The sequence below is a fragment of the Sceloporus undulatus genome, chromosome 2 (genome assembly GCF_019175285.1).
Source record: "Sceloporus undulatus isolate JIND9_A2432 ecotype Alabama chromosome 2, SceUnd_v1.1, whole genome shotgun sequence".
In the NCBI taxonomy this organism is placed as follows: domain Eukaryota; kingdom Metazoa; phylum Chordata; class Lepidosauria; order Squamata; family Phrynosomatidae; genus Sceloporus; species Sceloporus undulatus.
Genome location: NC_056523.1, coordinates 123,152,637 through 123,167,858, shown reverse-complemented (window position 1 = coordinate 123,167,858; position 15,222 = coordinate 123,152,637). Strand labels below are relative to the sequence as shown.

Sequence of the window (15,222 nt, the reverse complement as noted above, 5' to 3'; positions counted from 1 at the left end):
AGCCCTGTTAGTCTGGAAAATCATTACGCAAAGGGATCTTGTAGTGCCTTTGAGACTATCTGGAAGAAAGTTTGTTAGCCTGAGGAAGTAAGTTGAAGTCTACAAAAGCTCATGCTGCCAACTTCTTTCAGTTAATCTCAAAACTGCTACAACTTCCCTTGGTATATATGAACCTTAGTATGTCCATTTACCTATTGGGCAGAATCCTGCCCATCATTTGGGCTGCACCTGCACTCAGAAATAATTGACCCCCCCCCCCTTTAACTGTCATGGCCCAGTGCTGTGGAATTCTGGGATGTATAGTTCTGTGAGACATTGTATCCTTCTCTGCCAGAGTGAGAGCTCTGTGGTGCCACAACAAACTGCAGTTTCCCAGCATCCCATTCCATGGAGCCATGGCAGTTAAAGTGGGGTCGGACTGGACGATTGTGTCGTGTGGATGAGGCAGCCTTGGACACGTTTCTTTAAATTACATTGTGGTGTATTTCCCCCACCCCTTGGTCCCCTGTCCTTCAATGTGTTGTTGTATATTATTACTACTACTACTACTACTACTCTTCTTCTTCCTTGGACCCTTTTCCTTAGACGTGTTGTGGTGTGTTATTATTCCCCCCTTGGTCCCTTTGCCTTAACTTCTCTTGTGGGCCATTGTGGTGGGGAAGTATCTGCCCTGCCCTGCCCTGCCCTGAGGGGGGGGCGAGGGCGAGGGCGGAAACTTGCTTCCAACTCGGAGAACAAAGTCGGGGCCCGCCTGGCTGGTGGCAAGTTCAGAAGCACATACTTCGCAGTGGCCAGCAGCAAGAGGGAGGCAGGCAGGCAGCAGCCTCCTCCTCCTCCTCCTCGGGGCACTCTGGGCTCCGCTAGCCAGGCCTGCGGGGGGGAGCCCGGCCACGGAGGAGGAGGAGGAGGCCCGGCTGGCTGGCTGGCCGGCCCTGCCTTGGCTCAGGAGGCATCGTTGGGGCCGCTGCTAAGCAAAGCAGGCCTGCCTGCCTCCTTCCTTGCCGCATCCGCTCTCTCGGCGCTCTGCTGAGCCTGCCTAGGCTGACAATGAATGGCTGCTGCTGCTGCTGCTGCTGCTAGTGCTGCTTGGAGGGCTGGGGGAGCAGAGCCCCTCCATTGAGACCGATCCTCCCTCCTTCCCTCCCTCTGCACAGGTGAGACCCCCCACACGCCCCCTCCCACAGAGAGAGAGAGAGACCCCCCAAATAATAATCCCAATTGCAGACCCCCTCTCCCTCAAATGCAGGGGCACCCCTCCCCCATTATTCCTGGGGTTTAAACTTTACTCTCCCCCCAAAATACAAGCAGCCCCCCAAAACCTCCAACTGGTGGGGGGGAGGAGGAGGGAGGGAGGGAGGGAGGGAGGAGAGCTTCCCCCCCAAATAGCAGCTGCGCCCATTTTCTAAGCACCCCCATATTTTACCCCCCCTCAGTTTGCAGCCTCAGACTTAACCCTCTGGAAAATGGGGGGGGCTGTTGGGGGGCAACAAGGGGAGAGGTGGGAGCTGCTCCTCTCTGCCCCCCAGGCTAGGCCTCCTTGCAAACAACGTCCTGCAAAGGACATGAGGGGGATAAAATAGTGCAAACCAGGCCCCCCACAAACACAAACACACACACATTGTTCCCTTGGAGGGGCTGCTGGGGGAGGCCCCTCCCCTCCCTCTCTGTGGCCTGGAGAGAGCGGGCTTCCACCCTTCCTCTCAGGCCTGTCCGAAATTCCTCCTCCTCCTCCAAGGCTTTGTCCTCTGGCCGCCTCGCCTCCCCCGCACCCTGCCGCCCTGGAGCCACCCTCAGCCAGGGAAAGTTGGAGCCCCCCTGGGCCCTTGCGGGGAGAAGAGGCCCTTGGCTGCCCTGGAGGCCTGGGATGAGGGGGGAGGAAGGAAAAGTGGGGAGCAGGAAAAGGGCTCCTTCCTTCCACGTCTAGACTCTCTTGGCAGCCATCCTGGTTTACCATCTCTAGGACCTTTCTTGTTGTGTGCCTTTAAGTCGTTTCCAACCTATGGCGACCCTCTCCTGGGGTCGCACTCTCTGAGGCCGAGAGAGTGTGACTTTCCCCAGGTCACCCAGTGGGTTGCCATGGCCAAGCTGGGGCTGGGACCCTGCTCTCCCAGAGCCCAAGGCCAACACTCAAAGTACTAGGCCAGAGGCCTTTAGGGTGCCTTAACATTTGCACCTGGAGAGGGTGATAGGGCTTGAGGTGCAGTAGTTCACAAAGTTTTCCTAGTGGGTTGTTTGTTTGTTTGTTTTGTGGGATTGGTGCTGCCTGGGAATGCCCCACTGCTTGCACCCTTCACTTAGAAATGAGTCCCTCCTCACCCCCAAGACAATGGGGCTTGCGCCTACAAAAGTGTCCCCAGTTACCACCTGGCTGTAAGGCTTCCTGCTTTTTAGAGGAATTAATAGTTCGCCATCTCCTGTTTTGGAATTGTTGGGATTATGACTGTGATGCTGAAGGCTTACTCTTTCCTTATGCACAAGGTGTGAGTAGTGTTGGGGGGGATAATCTGGATCTAATTGGAGGATTGTTTTGTCTCCTTAAGGACACTTCTGTGGAGGTGGTGAAGCAAGTTCATGATGAACAAATATTGTAAGCCACGGTTTGCTGTTCAGTTTGTCACCATATGTTGTTTGTTTTCTTAAGTCTTGGCGTTGTTGTTTTTTTCTTACTGAATTCCTATTTGCCCTTTCCAACTGCCAAGTTTATTCTGTCATAGGATTCAGTTATTGCCTTGTAATATCTGATTTCATGACAGAGAAGAATTGTAGTGTTATTTTTCACTGGCAAGTACACTCTTCACAAGTAGCGTGTGGTGTTTTTGCACCAAAGTGGCTCTGAAGATGTAGAGTATCGGCATCTGTCACTGTAGATGCTGTTCATTCAGCTTCTCAGAGGGTTTCCAGACATGGGCTTATGCAATATTGTATAGTGTATAAGTTCAGCTGTATAGGTTAAGGCTACACTGAGAAGTTCTTCTCAGAACTGAGATCCAGTTAATGTGAAGGAGACAGATAATGGAATTCTGCCCCAAAGACTATGAACCAAAACACAATGCAGAAGTAATCCATCTTGAGACCACTTTAACTGGCCTGGCGCAGTGCTAGAGAATCCTAGGAATTGTAGTTTATTGTGGCACCAGAGCTTTCTGACAGAGAAGGCTAAATGTCTCACAGAACTACAGTTCCCAGGATTCCCTTGCACTGAGCCAGGGCAGTTAAAGCAGTCTCAAATTGGATTGTTTCTGCAGTGTGTTTCAGAGCTATGTTATCAGAACTGGTAGCTGTGCACTGCAGCTAGAATGTTTTGTAGAAAGCAAGAATATTTTGTGAGGTCTCAGCACAAATCAAGTTCAGTCAGCAGTGAGTTCTGCATAAATGTATAGTGGAATGTCTACCTGCATGTTGACTGAGATGGACTTCCCACTAAGTTGAATAAAGCTTGGCATTGTCTCTGATTGTAGCTTTATTTCCTCCTAGAGTGTGTGTCAAGGTCATTCGTAGTTATATTTTGTATAAAAGCATGGGTATCTGAATCCTGTGTGTATTGACCTGGAAGTGATCCCCACTGAATACATTTGGATTTACTTCTGGCCAAACAGGTAGAGAATTTCACTATGTTTTTCCACCGAGACTTATGGTATCAATCTTAGCAGGCCAGAATGCTATCAATGGAATCACTATGCTAGAAAAAGGAAATGTTTCATGGTGTCTGGGAATCAAGCCATTTCACCTTCTTCATCTCACATTCATCCAAAACAGAAAGTGTTGTGTTGCAGTCAGGACAAAGATTTGGTTCAACAAGCCCATGCCAACTGGTTCAATTCAATTCTTACATATTTGACGTGCCACATCAATCTTCCCCAACCCAATGCCATGACCATGCTTTCTGTGGATGATGGAAGCTATAGTAAAATACTTCCAGAGTGTGTCAGTTTGGAAAATAATGTGCTGTATAGTTAAATATAGTAGACTTTCACATGATGGGGAATGTGATGGGAAAAGAGACACAGCAGAATATCATGTTGATCCTTATTCTGTCTCAGGAAGGGAAAATATTATGGAAAAACTAGGATTATTTTGCAGAATGCTTCATTCATTCTCTTGTTTATTTCCGCACCACCTAGCTTCATGTCCTTAGATTCCTTCTTGTGTCATGGAACCTCTTTAGAACTAAATCTCTGGTAGACTGATGGACACTGTATTGCCTGAGTCTTTGTAAACCTAACCACCATAGAAACAGTTTTGAGAATTTAAGAGCAAAGGGGACTGCTCAACCATAGAGGAAGTATTTTGCAGTACTGTACACAGATATTTTGTACTCTTCTCTCTGCTCTTTCCTTCAACAGACTGTTCATCTTTGCAGTCTGTTGTATTCTGGATCACAGTATATCTTTTTATAGTATTCTATGCCCTCCTTCCTGTTCTCCAGCCCTTGAAAAAGGGTACAGAACAGACAACAAATCCAAAATGTGTAAAAATCTTTCCAGGTACTGGTTTCATGATTGTGGCAATTGTGTGTGTCACTGCACCACTTATAAAAATGTGTATATTTTAAATCTTGTTATATAAACAAATCCTAGGGAATTATACATTGTGTTCAGGTTCACTGAAGACGTTACAAATAATAATAAAAAAAGTTTTTGAATTGGCATCCATGGTTTCTGAAACCTGCAGTATTCCACATTACTGAGCATCCCTTGAGGATATCTATGGTGTCTTGTTTTAAGCTCTAGGCTATTTTCCTTGTCATTCACTGCAGGCCCAAATGCTAGTATAGATAACTTAAATGTGTGAATATGCTTTTGCAGTGACACATCTTACCAAAATAAACTACAGATGCATTTGCACCTTGAATTTTGTAATCATTTCTGATTACTACTTCTTGTAAGTGTAAAACTGAAAAGAAAAAGATGAGAAGGAGAGAGAATGCCTTTCATCTTGGGAAAATGTATGTATGTATGTATTTATTTATTTATTTAAAGTAAAATTTGTGAAAGCCACTGAAATAGATCAACAACACCTTCATGAGTATGGTTGTTGTGGCATGCCTTCAAATAGTTTCCAATTTATGGTGGCCCTAGGCGTAGGGCAAACCTGTCACAAGATTCATGAATAGAGTGGCTTGAAATGGTCAGTAGACCAATTCAATAAATTGATCTATCTATGAACAGAGTGGGAAAACTTGATTGTTTCACATATACCTAGTTGGTCCGCTACTACCAGCATGGTGTCATGGTTTGAGTAATGACTGCATGTTAGAAGTCCAGGATTCAAATCTCCATTCGGCCATGGAAAGCCACTGGATGATCTTGGTCAAGTCACACTTTCTCATCGTCAGAGGAAGGTAAACACCAACCCTCTTTGAACAAATATTTCAGAGAAACCCTCATGATAGATTTGCCTTAAGGTCATCATAAATCAGAAATGACTTGAAGGCACACAGCAAGAAGGTTTACTAATACATTTCCTAGCAAACAGGGTGAGATCCTCCTTAATTGAGTTGTCCCTCCCATTTGCTCCTAGAGGCATGGGCGTACATCAGGTAAGACCAAAGTTCCTATGTACAGCAAAATTATAAATACTTTTCCACAATCTATATATGATAGTCTTTGATGGAAACATAGTGACCAGCAGTATATAAATAAGAACCAGAACAAAATCTGAGCGATAGAAATATCAACATGTTTTTGTTAAACTGATCAGGGTAGGGTGTCACTCCACTGAAAGTGATCCTTAAAATTGCTCTGAAATTGCCAGACTGAAGAGAACGCCAGAAAATAGAAGAATAAAGTTTTGTATTTGCATGATTTTGCTTCTTGTGACAAATTTGGTCTCTGTTGGTCTGGCCCAGATTCTTAGAAGATTTCTGGTGTGACATACAGTTAATATGAGAATGTAAATAGTAGTATTTTTTAATGTGAGGAAATAGTGTGAGATAAAGTAGGAGGCATGGAAGTGGACTTGACAGGAGAGACAAAGAAATGTTGCAATCTGCTACTTAAAGAATACTGTATTTACATTAGGAGATGTTTGTAATTCCCATTATTCATTAAGCAATAAAATATAGATATAGTTTGTTGTTGTGTGCCCTCAAGTCATTTCCAACTGATGGCGACCCAAAGGCAAACATATCATGGGGTTTTCTTGGCAAGATTTGTTCAGAGGGGGTTTGGCCCTGCCTTCCCCTGAAACTGAGAGCATGTTACTTGTCCATAACCTGGTATTTAATGGCTCACTTCATCACCTTAGGTGATTAGGAATTTCAGATAGGCAAGAATGTGGAATTCTATGCAAGGTGAATTAAAAGGCTGAAAGAGGCAGGATGGATCACTTCCTCCTCTTCCATGGCCAATAAAAAAACAAAGCAGGATGGTGAAGGAAGGATGGATCTGTTAGAAAACTTAAAAAAAAAATAGCCTAGCCTACTGAGAAGCTAACAGCCTGTGTTTGCATATTAGAAAATAGACAGTCATTCTGTGTTGGCCACAAAGGAGTGCTCCTCTTCTCTGTAGCAAGAAAACTTCAGGATGCCCCTTTTCAGTGGGCCAATTCACACTACACAATTAAAGCACTATGATTCCACTTTAACTGCCATGGCTACATCCTGTGAGATCCTGGGGTTTGTAGTTTGGTCGGAGGCACCAGAGGAGCTCTCTGGCTGAAGATTCAAATCCACTGCCTATGTCAGGATTCTTCAGGATGGTGCGTTGGCAGTTAGAGTAGAACAGGGGGGCCCAACTTGGAAGGGGGTAGGGGCCAAAATTAAGATCAGCTAAGGTTGTTCAAGCTGCCAATAGTTTTAGGTGAAATGACCAAATAAAAGCTGGAAGCAAAATGCAAATCCATACTTCTTAGCCATGCTCAATATAGAAGGCATTGTGGAATCCCTCCTCCTGGACAGGAAGGCTAAGATAGAGGACATGTCTGGGAAAAGGAGGGAAAGTCTAGTCACTCTACCAGGGGGCAAGGCATCCCCCCTCCCTCCCTCATTTCTTTCTTTCCCTGCTTCCTTCTTTCCTCCCTCCCTCTCTGGCTCCCTCCCACCCACTGTCCCTCCCTCCCTCCCTCCTTGCCTTCCTTTATTATTTCTTTGTTTCCTCCCTCCCTCCTTTGCTTCATTCTTTCCTCTCTCTCACCTCCCTCCTTCTTTCATTTCCTTGCTTCTTTCTTTCCTCCTTCCTCTCTTTCCCTGCTTCCTTTGTCCCTCCCTCCCTCCCTCACTCACTCCCTTCTTTTTTCTTTCTTTTCTTCTTCCTATCCTTCCTCCCTTATTTCTTTCCTTCTCCACTTCTTCGCTTCCTTGGTTCTTTCTTTCTTTCCTTCCTTCCAGAGGACGAGGAGGAGGAGGATGGGGAAAAGAGACGCCCACCCACTGTGTTGTCCTCCTCCTCCTCCTCCTCTGCCGAGTCATTCACCTTCGAGTGGTCTGGGGGTTTTGCCAGATGGTCAGCCTTGCTGCTTGAAGGTGAATGACTCGGCAGAGGAGGAGGAAGACAACACGGTGGGCGAGCGTCCTTGCCTCTTCCCCCATCCTCTTTTGTCTCTTTCCCGCATTACTGGGCAGGAGGATGGGAGAAAAAGAGGATGCCTGACCTCCGCATTGTCCTCCTCCTCTGCCGAGTCGTTCTCTTTTGAGCGGCCTTGGGGTTTTGCCAGGCGGGCAGTCTTGTCGTTCAACGGCAAAACCCCTAGGCTGCGCAAAAGCAAATGACTCAGCAGAGGAGGAGGAGGACAACGCAGTAGTTGGGTGTCCTCCTCTCTTTCTCCCATCCTCCCCGTCACTCACCAGAAGAAGGGCCCAAGGCTCTCTTGTGATCTCTAACTCTCTTGCTGTCAGCTCTCTCACTCTCTCCCCTCCCAGCTGCCTCCGCAAAGAGCTCCTCCCTCTTGGCCTGCCTGGCCAATGGGGTGAGAGGAGCTGTAAGCCTGCTCCCAGCAAAAGCTTCCCTGGGAAGCAGAGGCAAACTCTGGGTGAAGAGTCCATTGCTCCCGTCCTCCAAAGCCCCTGTGTGATCGGGTGAGGACTCTGGGACCCATGACATCCCCCTCCTCCTGACAATGGGGCCCGGGCCTCCAGAAATCCTTTGGCGGGCTTCATCCGGCTCCCGGGTCACACCCAGGTGCAGCTCTGGAGTAGAATCATAATGCTATAATTGTGCAGTATGAAAGGGACCAAGTGTCAGTAAATACTAATGTTAAGCCATAAGACAAGACTGTCTCTGCTTTGTGAGTAAGTCTGGGAGAAACCTATATATTCCTTTGCCCCACCCTGATGCTCTTTTTATTGTTGTTGTTACATTTTAAATTTATTGTAAGCCAGCTAGGTTAGTAAATGGGATATAAATGCTTCAAATCATAAATAATAGTTACCAGGCCTACTGGTTGCTTTTTTTCCCTGATTCTGGGCCTGTCAAACTAGTTTGGTTCCTATTTTCATTTGAATGCAAAAGTATATTGCAGCTGCAAAGACCTGTTAATTTTATTCCTGTTGAATTTGCAAGGAAGAAATTGAAGTAGATAATATTTGTCTGTCACACAGTGGGACATTTGTGTTCATAAAGATTATGTAGTCTGTGTAAATAGGAGGTCTCATTTTGTTGCTGACATCAACTTGGGTTTTACAAACAGAAAGAAACCTGGAACAGGAGGCCAGCAGATATTAATGACTCAAGTTATATTGCCAGCTATGTAGGGAGACAGTGTTATGAGGGTGAAGGGTAGAGCTTTCATATTTCTAAACTTACTACTAATCCACTTTATCCTCTTGGACTACTTGCACCTGTACGTCTCACTGTGTTTTGTCAGTAACAAGGAAATGAAGGACTTTTTAAGTAGTAGCTTCTATGTCTTCAAGTGGGGACAGAGATTCTCTTCCCTCTAGGCTTTGCTAAGGTCACTGTCACCATAGTACCAGAACACAAAAAGTTTTCTGGTTTGCATTGACACGGCTGATTACATAAGGATAGAGACTATCTCAGACTTCAGTAAATTTGCAATCTCAGTTACAACAACATCCCAGCAACATATGAAAAAGACCTTAGCCTATTTATTTAAAATATATATTATTCATATATATTGATACCTTTTAATGGAGGATGATTTATACATATACTAATAAAACTAAATGCATAAATATTAAGAATGTGAATATCTTTGGTCATGCGAAGAGTCCTTGAGTTCTTCATGCTTGCTTATTTGCTCACAGGTAAGACCCACTTAGTTTAGTGGCCCTTATTCTCAAGTTAGCTTCTGAGTCTTCAAGTGGGGACCGTTAGGGTGCTTGATGGACCAGAAATATCTGGTCCAGTATTTTATCTCAAGCAGAGGCCATCAAGATGCCTCTGCAATGTTTGCAAGCAGGATATGATGGGGATGACCCATTCTCAAATGTTTGTGTACAACGTCTAGTAAATATAGAGATGCAACTGCATCTGATGGAGTGGAGTCCATTAAAGCTTACGCTAGATATTTCTTTTTCTCATTCAGTCTCAAAGATGCTACAGGATCCCTTTATATCTTTCTGTGCTGAGAAAGACCAACAAGGTTGTGTCTTTGAATACTGCTACACTAGAGACATGTAGTCTGTGAATATGGAGGCTCCTTTTGCAGTCATTCTGTTTAGAGGAAGAACTTTTTTGATGGTTACTTGCCATACTTGCTGTTCAAGCTGCCCAGGGACACATGCATGCAAGCAGGCTGCTCAGAGGTCTCGTAGGCTGAAAGCAGCTGTAAGGCTGAATTTCTAGTTATAATCCTTTGGGATGGGCCTAACCTTTGGATACCTTTCACAACACACAAGCAACCCCAAAGTATTAAGGAATTTGTTATCACCAGATGTTACCCTGCTTTACTGAGGAAAAACTGGGTTGATGGAGGTTGTGGTTATTTGATTACATGATCCTTTTGTGATCTGGCTGAGGAATTAATGCAGTTACTATGTAACAGTTGCATGGTCTTCACATATCTTGTCTCATCCCCCACCCTATATAAAGTAAATAAAATACACTGAACACCTAATGTTTTGATAGATGGCTTGCTGTTGTTGTTGTTGTTGTTCTTGTGTACCTTCAAGTCATTTCTGACTTATGGTGTTCCTGAGTTGAACCTATAATGGGCTTTTCTTGGCAATAATTGTTCAGAGGAGGATTTGTCATTGCCTTCCTAGGAGGCTGAGTGTGCAACTGGCCTAAGATCATCCGATGGGTTTCAGTGTCTGAGCAGGGATTTGAATCCTGGGCTCCCAAAGTCCTAGTCCAAACTACTGCACCACACTGGCTCTCATAAAGGATTAATTTGATAGTTACACACATTTGTTTTATGTGTCTATTGGTTCTTTCTTACTGCATTTTAAAATCATATAAAGAACCTATACGGACTTTCTGCTTTGCTCATCTAGCTTCTTGATGCAGTGAGTGCTGAAAACTGAGCCACTTACTTTTTGCTTATCAGGTCATTCCCAAAGAGAAGGGGGAGACATCTCTTATCTGCTTGGAAGGCAAGAACTTGCTGTTTCGTGGTTCAGTTAAACATGATGAAAATAAATTTAGTTTTATGGGCGCCAGAAGGTGGAACTGAATTGCAATCTTGATCAGGGTGTGATCTACAAATGGGATATTTAAAACATGTTTAACCCATTGTAAGGAGGGGCAAGAGGAAGACATTTCTATTTGATTCTGAATAATTCCTAAGCTCAAGGCTTGGTAACTGAACCTTAATGTGCTTGCTAAAATTGGGTTACTTCCAGAGCACAGCCATATTTCCACAACAGTTTGATAACAGTTAACGATAAATGCTTTGCCACAGCACCCTGAAGCAAAACTGATATGAAATGCCCCTCTAGTCTTCTCATTCTGATCTGCTGATGAATTTTGCCACTGTATACAGGAAGTATCACTAAGATTTATCCTACATTTTAGTTATAAGCTGAAGATTGCCATGGTTGGCCTCCTAAACAAGAGTGTGCTTATCAAGATGAGAGAACTAATGTGCTGTAGTGGCTAGAGGCTTGGGATGAGGCTGGATGTGGGTTCAAATCCCTACTCTGTCACAAAGCTCACTTGATGACCTTGAGCCAATCATTGTTTTTGAGGCTGGTTGTGAAGATACAAGAGCTGAATGAATATGTCTGTTCATGCATCCCATTCTTAGCTTCTGGAGGGAAGGCAAAAGTGAAAATATAAAACGAAGGACAGGATAGTCCTTCAGTATGAATTTCAAAAAAGATTAGTTTCTGAGGTGACAGTTTATCTCTTTCACCTGCCCCAGTTATAGAGGTCTTTGATGGGAAAGATACAAGAGAAAATTCACCTGTTTGTGTGGTCTTTCTAAGCAGTTCTTTTCTTCTTGAACTATCAGCTGGTTTAATTGTGCTTCTCCCTTTAGTAGTTAATATATATTTCTGCCAAACCAAACATAGATACGTATTCATGAAGGCTAATATCCTCCTTAGGATGGCATTGCTACATAGTCTCTTGATATCTGAGCAGAGCACTATCACACATGAAAGACTCTTGATCATACTGAAATAAAAACAAACCCAGGCAGTGACCCATAGGGATTTTTCCTGGCAGCCCCTGGTCTTTTGTTCCCAGTTTCATTCCTGCTTGAGTGCATAAATCCTCCCTGGACCACTGGCTCTGTTACACCTTCCTTTCTGAAGAATGCGATGGTATCAGATGTCTTAGCCAGGTGGCTCCTATGAAGGGACAAAAGAGCAGAAACTTTTTGAATGACATTATAACAAAGGGAAGGACAGAGAATGAGAGAGAGAGAGAGAGAGAGAGATGGACTTTTTTATACTGAAGCAGTCTCTGTTCTAGGATGACTTGTGAGTTGGGCCTGCTTGACAGCTGTTGGTTAAGCCCTAGCAGATAACAAGCTAATGATCTCTGACCTCTCACTTTCACTCCACCCCATCTACGTCTTCCCAGTATTATATAGGAGGTACAGTTTTTCACAGCATCTGCCAACAGAGCAAGCATTAACTTACTAAAGGAGGAATGGACCCAGTACTCAATCTGTGAGCACTTGATGCTCTATGGCTGTTGAGGATACTAGGTTGTGGATCTAATTAGTGATGTAACAGGAAATGTTATGTCTACAGAAACTGTGGCAAACCTGGAAAGAAAAAGCAAACTCTGGACCTCTGCTATAATCCCTGGTCAAAAGTTGGGGACAGTCTGATGTGGGAGTTCAGTCTGGTTGGTTAGAGCTTTGACCAGTTTTTCTCAATGATGCAAATTAATAGGAGTTTGGGGAATGAATGGTTTTCTTTGGGGAAACAACCATAGTAAGGGACAGCTTTTCTGTAAGGAAAAAAAAGTAGTGTGGATCACAGAACTCCCATATTGCATCTAGTTACAAGTGCCTGAAATCTTTAAAATGGGACTTTTAAAGGGTAAAATACAAGTCTTTAAAATAAGGTAACCTTTACTGATTCACTTTGCTCTTCCTGCATCCCAGAAAGGAAGATGGGATGGCTTGTACACAAGAGCACCAGGTTTAACACTTGGAATAACAAATGCACTGTAGATTTGCCTACCCAGAGAGAAGTTATGTGGTTGTTCAATGCTTCTTAACTAAAGCACTGACTGTCAGCATGGAGTAATGCTGCCGCTATTAATAACTTCTTCTAAAGTAACCTCTATCTCCATTTTATTTCTAAGAGAAATGACGGTGGTAGAGGGAGAAAAGCCTGAGCATCTCTTCAATAAGGAACTCTGATCTGGGGCAGCTCCCTGCAGAGGAAGACTCCAGGTTCTGATGGAGTCCTTGAAAATAAAGGAGCCAAGGCATTTTTCCTAGCTCATCTAAGGTGTTTCTGATTCTGGAGTGTTGGTTATTCTGTATGTATTTCCACATGTGGCAAGCCTGTGCTCATGATTTATGCACCATAAAGGTGCATAAGTAGCTAAATTGTTTGCCCTGGATCAGGCAGGGTTTCTAAAGTATAGGCCTCAATTACAAGGCCTATTTAGACAGCAATGTATAGATCTGGAGCAACAGATTCAAACTACAGGAAAAGAGATTCCACCTCAACATTTGGAAGAACTTCCTAACAATAAGAATTGACTGTGAAATATGATGCTTTGGAGTGTGGTGAAGTCTCTTTCTTTTGTGGTTTTTAAACAGAGGCTGAATAGCCATCTGTCTGGAGTGCTTTGATTGTGTGTTTCTACATGGCAGGGGGTTAGACTTGATGGGCCTTGAGGTCTTCTCCATTTCTATAATTCCAATAATTCAACTGAACTCTGAGCAGCAGTATTCCTGACAAGATCAGGTGTGAAACCAGGAACAGCCAGATCATAACATACAGCCTTTTTACTCTTACCTCCTGACTCCACCCCAAAGCACACTTTTGGCTTGGCCCTAATTGTCCTCTAAATTGTTTATCCTGCCTCTGACAAGGGCTGTTCCAGTTCCAGAAGGCAGCAGCTGAATTGCAATGCAGTTGTAGTGTTTAGATTCCCATCACAATGAAATATGCTGTTTTAAATATAATAGAAACAGAAGTGCAGGAAAGGAGGAATACCTGGAATCTTGGTCTCTGTCTTTAATTCTGAGGAAACAGAGGCCCTAGTTGAGGGGAGGAGCGTGTCAACAATTAGTACCTGTATTTCTAGATTCATTGCCAGTATGGGGCACATTCCAGCCTTGTCTGCCCCCTGCATTTTACGTTCCTCCAGTATAAGAACAGTGGCAGCCAGCACTCAAAATGGCTATGCCTTCTTGAATGGTGTAGATGCAAGACTTTAGGCCTCATGAATGTTAAATATAAACCAGCATAAAAAGTCAGGAAGGCTTATAACCTAAATAAAAGAGAGAAAATCGGTATGTATATCTGTCTTATTTATCTAGGGGCCTTAAATCAGCTACAGCTTCCTGTGAAGTGAAGAGGAGACTGTGGAATCCATATGAGCAGTAGCATGCTTGCTTTGTTATCTCTATGGCTACCCTCATTAGACACCCACAGTCACTATGTTTTTCTCAGGACTTTTGCGAGGTGTAAAAAGGGTATGCTGTCTGATCTTTGTCAAGATCGCCAGTATTGGATCATCTGAATTACACTTTCCTTTACATAGACAATGTATAGTCTATGCAGCAGAGACTCCAACCATATATGGAGAGAGAAATCCCATACATGCAAGCGGGGTCCAAATAGGGAAGAGGCACTAGGGACCACACTGCAAACATATGATGGATAATGGAATGCACCAGAGAATTCCAGAAGAAAATCTGTATGTGCTTTATAGACTACAACAAAGCCTTTGACTGTATAGATCATGAAAAACTATGGACAAATCTTAAAGAAATGGGTGTACCATTATGTTTGGTTGTCCTGATGCATAACATTTACTCAGAACAGGAGACTACCATCAGAACAGAATATGGAGAAAAAGAATGGTTCCCAATTGGAAAGGGGCTCAGACAAGGCTTCATTCTATCACTCTGGCGCGGTACAGAGAGCCAAAAAGAGACACTGGAGAGGTGCCTCTCCTTGCTCCACAGCAGCGCCACAGCAACCAAATTGTGCGATGCTTCTGCGCAGCAAGAAAGGAGCACACAGAAGTGGCTCCTTTTTGCAGCGTACCTGCGAGGCCACAAAGTACTGGTGGTAGTGTGATGATGTCATAGCTGTACCGTGCCATTTGAACGCGGCACAGCTGCGACGTCATAGCTGAGCGCACCGTCTGTATGGCGCTGCTCAGCTGAGGTGTCCTGATGACGTGCTAGGGTTAAGGGGTGTCTGTAAGAGGTGCCCTGAGGCAACCCTAGCACGTCACCTGGACGTGCTTAAAGGCCCGTCTGTACCGAGCCTCTGTCTTATTCAACTTATATGTGGACAATATATTATGCAGAGCAGGTTTAGACATGGAGGAAGGAAGCGTAAAGCTTGGAGGAAGGAATATCAACGATCTAAGATATGCAGATGATACCATAATACTAGCAGAAAGCATCAGACCTGAAACAATTTAAAAAGTCAGAGAGGAAAGTGCAAAGGCAGATTTGCTATTGAACATTAAGAAAGCAAAATTATCACCATGGATTATTATTATTATTAAGCTTTATTTATATAGCGCTGTAAATTTACACAGCACTGTACATACAATCTTTTAATTAGATGGTTCCCTGCCCTCAAGCTTACAATCTAAGAAGACACAACACAAAAGGAGAAGGGAATGGTTGTAGGGAAGGGGATCAAGTCCTGGAGTTCATCTCTCCCTC

General features: G+C 44.1%; 1 protein-coding gene across 2 annotated transcripts in view; it reads left to right on the top strand.

Annotated features, from left to right (window-relative positions):
• The first annotated feature begins 1,022 nt into the window (after positions 1-1,022).
• Positions 1,023-15,222, top strand: part of NACC1 (nucleus accumbens associated 1) — a 39,073-nt gene continuing 24,873 nt past the window's right edge. For both annotated transcript variants that reach the window (XM_042454736.1, XM_042454732.1), the window contains exon 1: positions 1,023-1,154. The gene's annotated coding sequence lies outside the window, so the exon portion shown is untranslated. The remainder of the gene's footprint in view (positions 1,155-15,222) is intronic.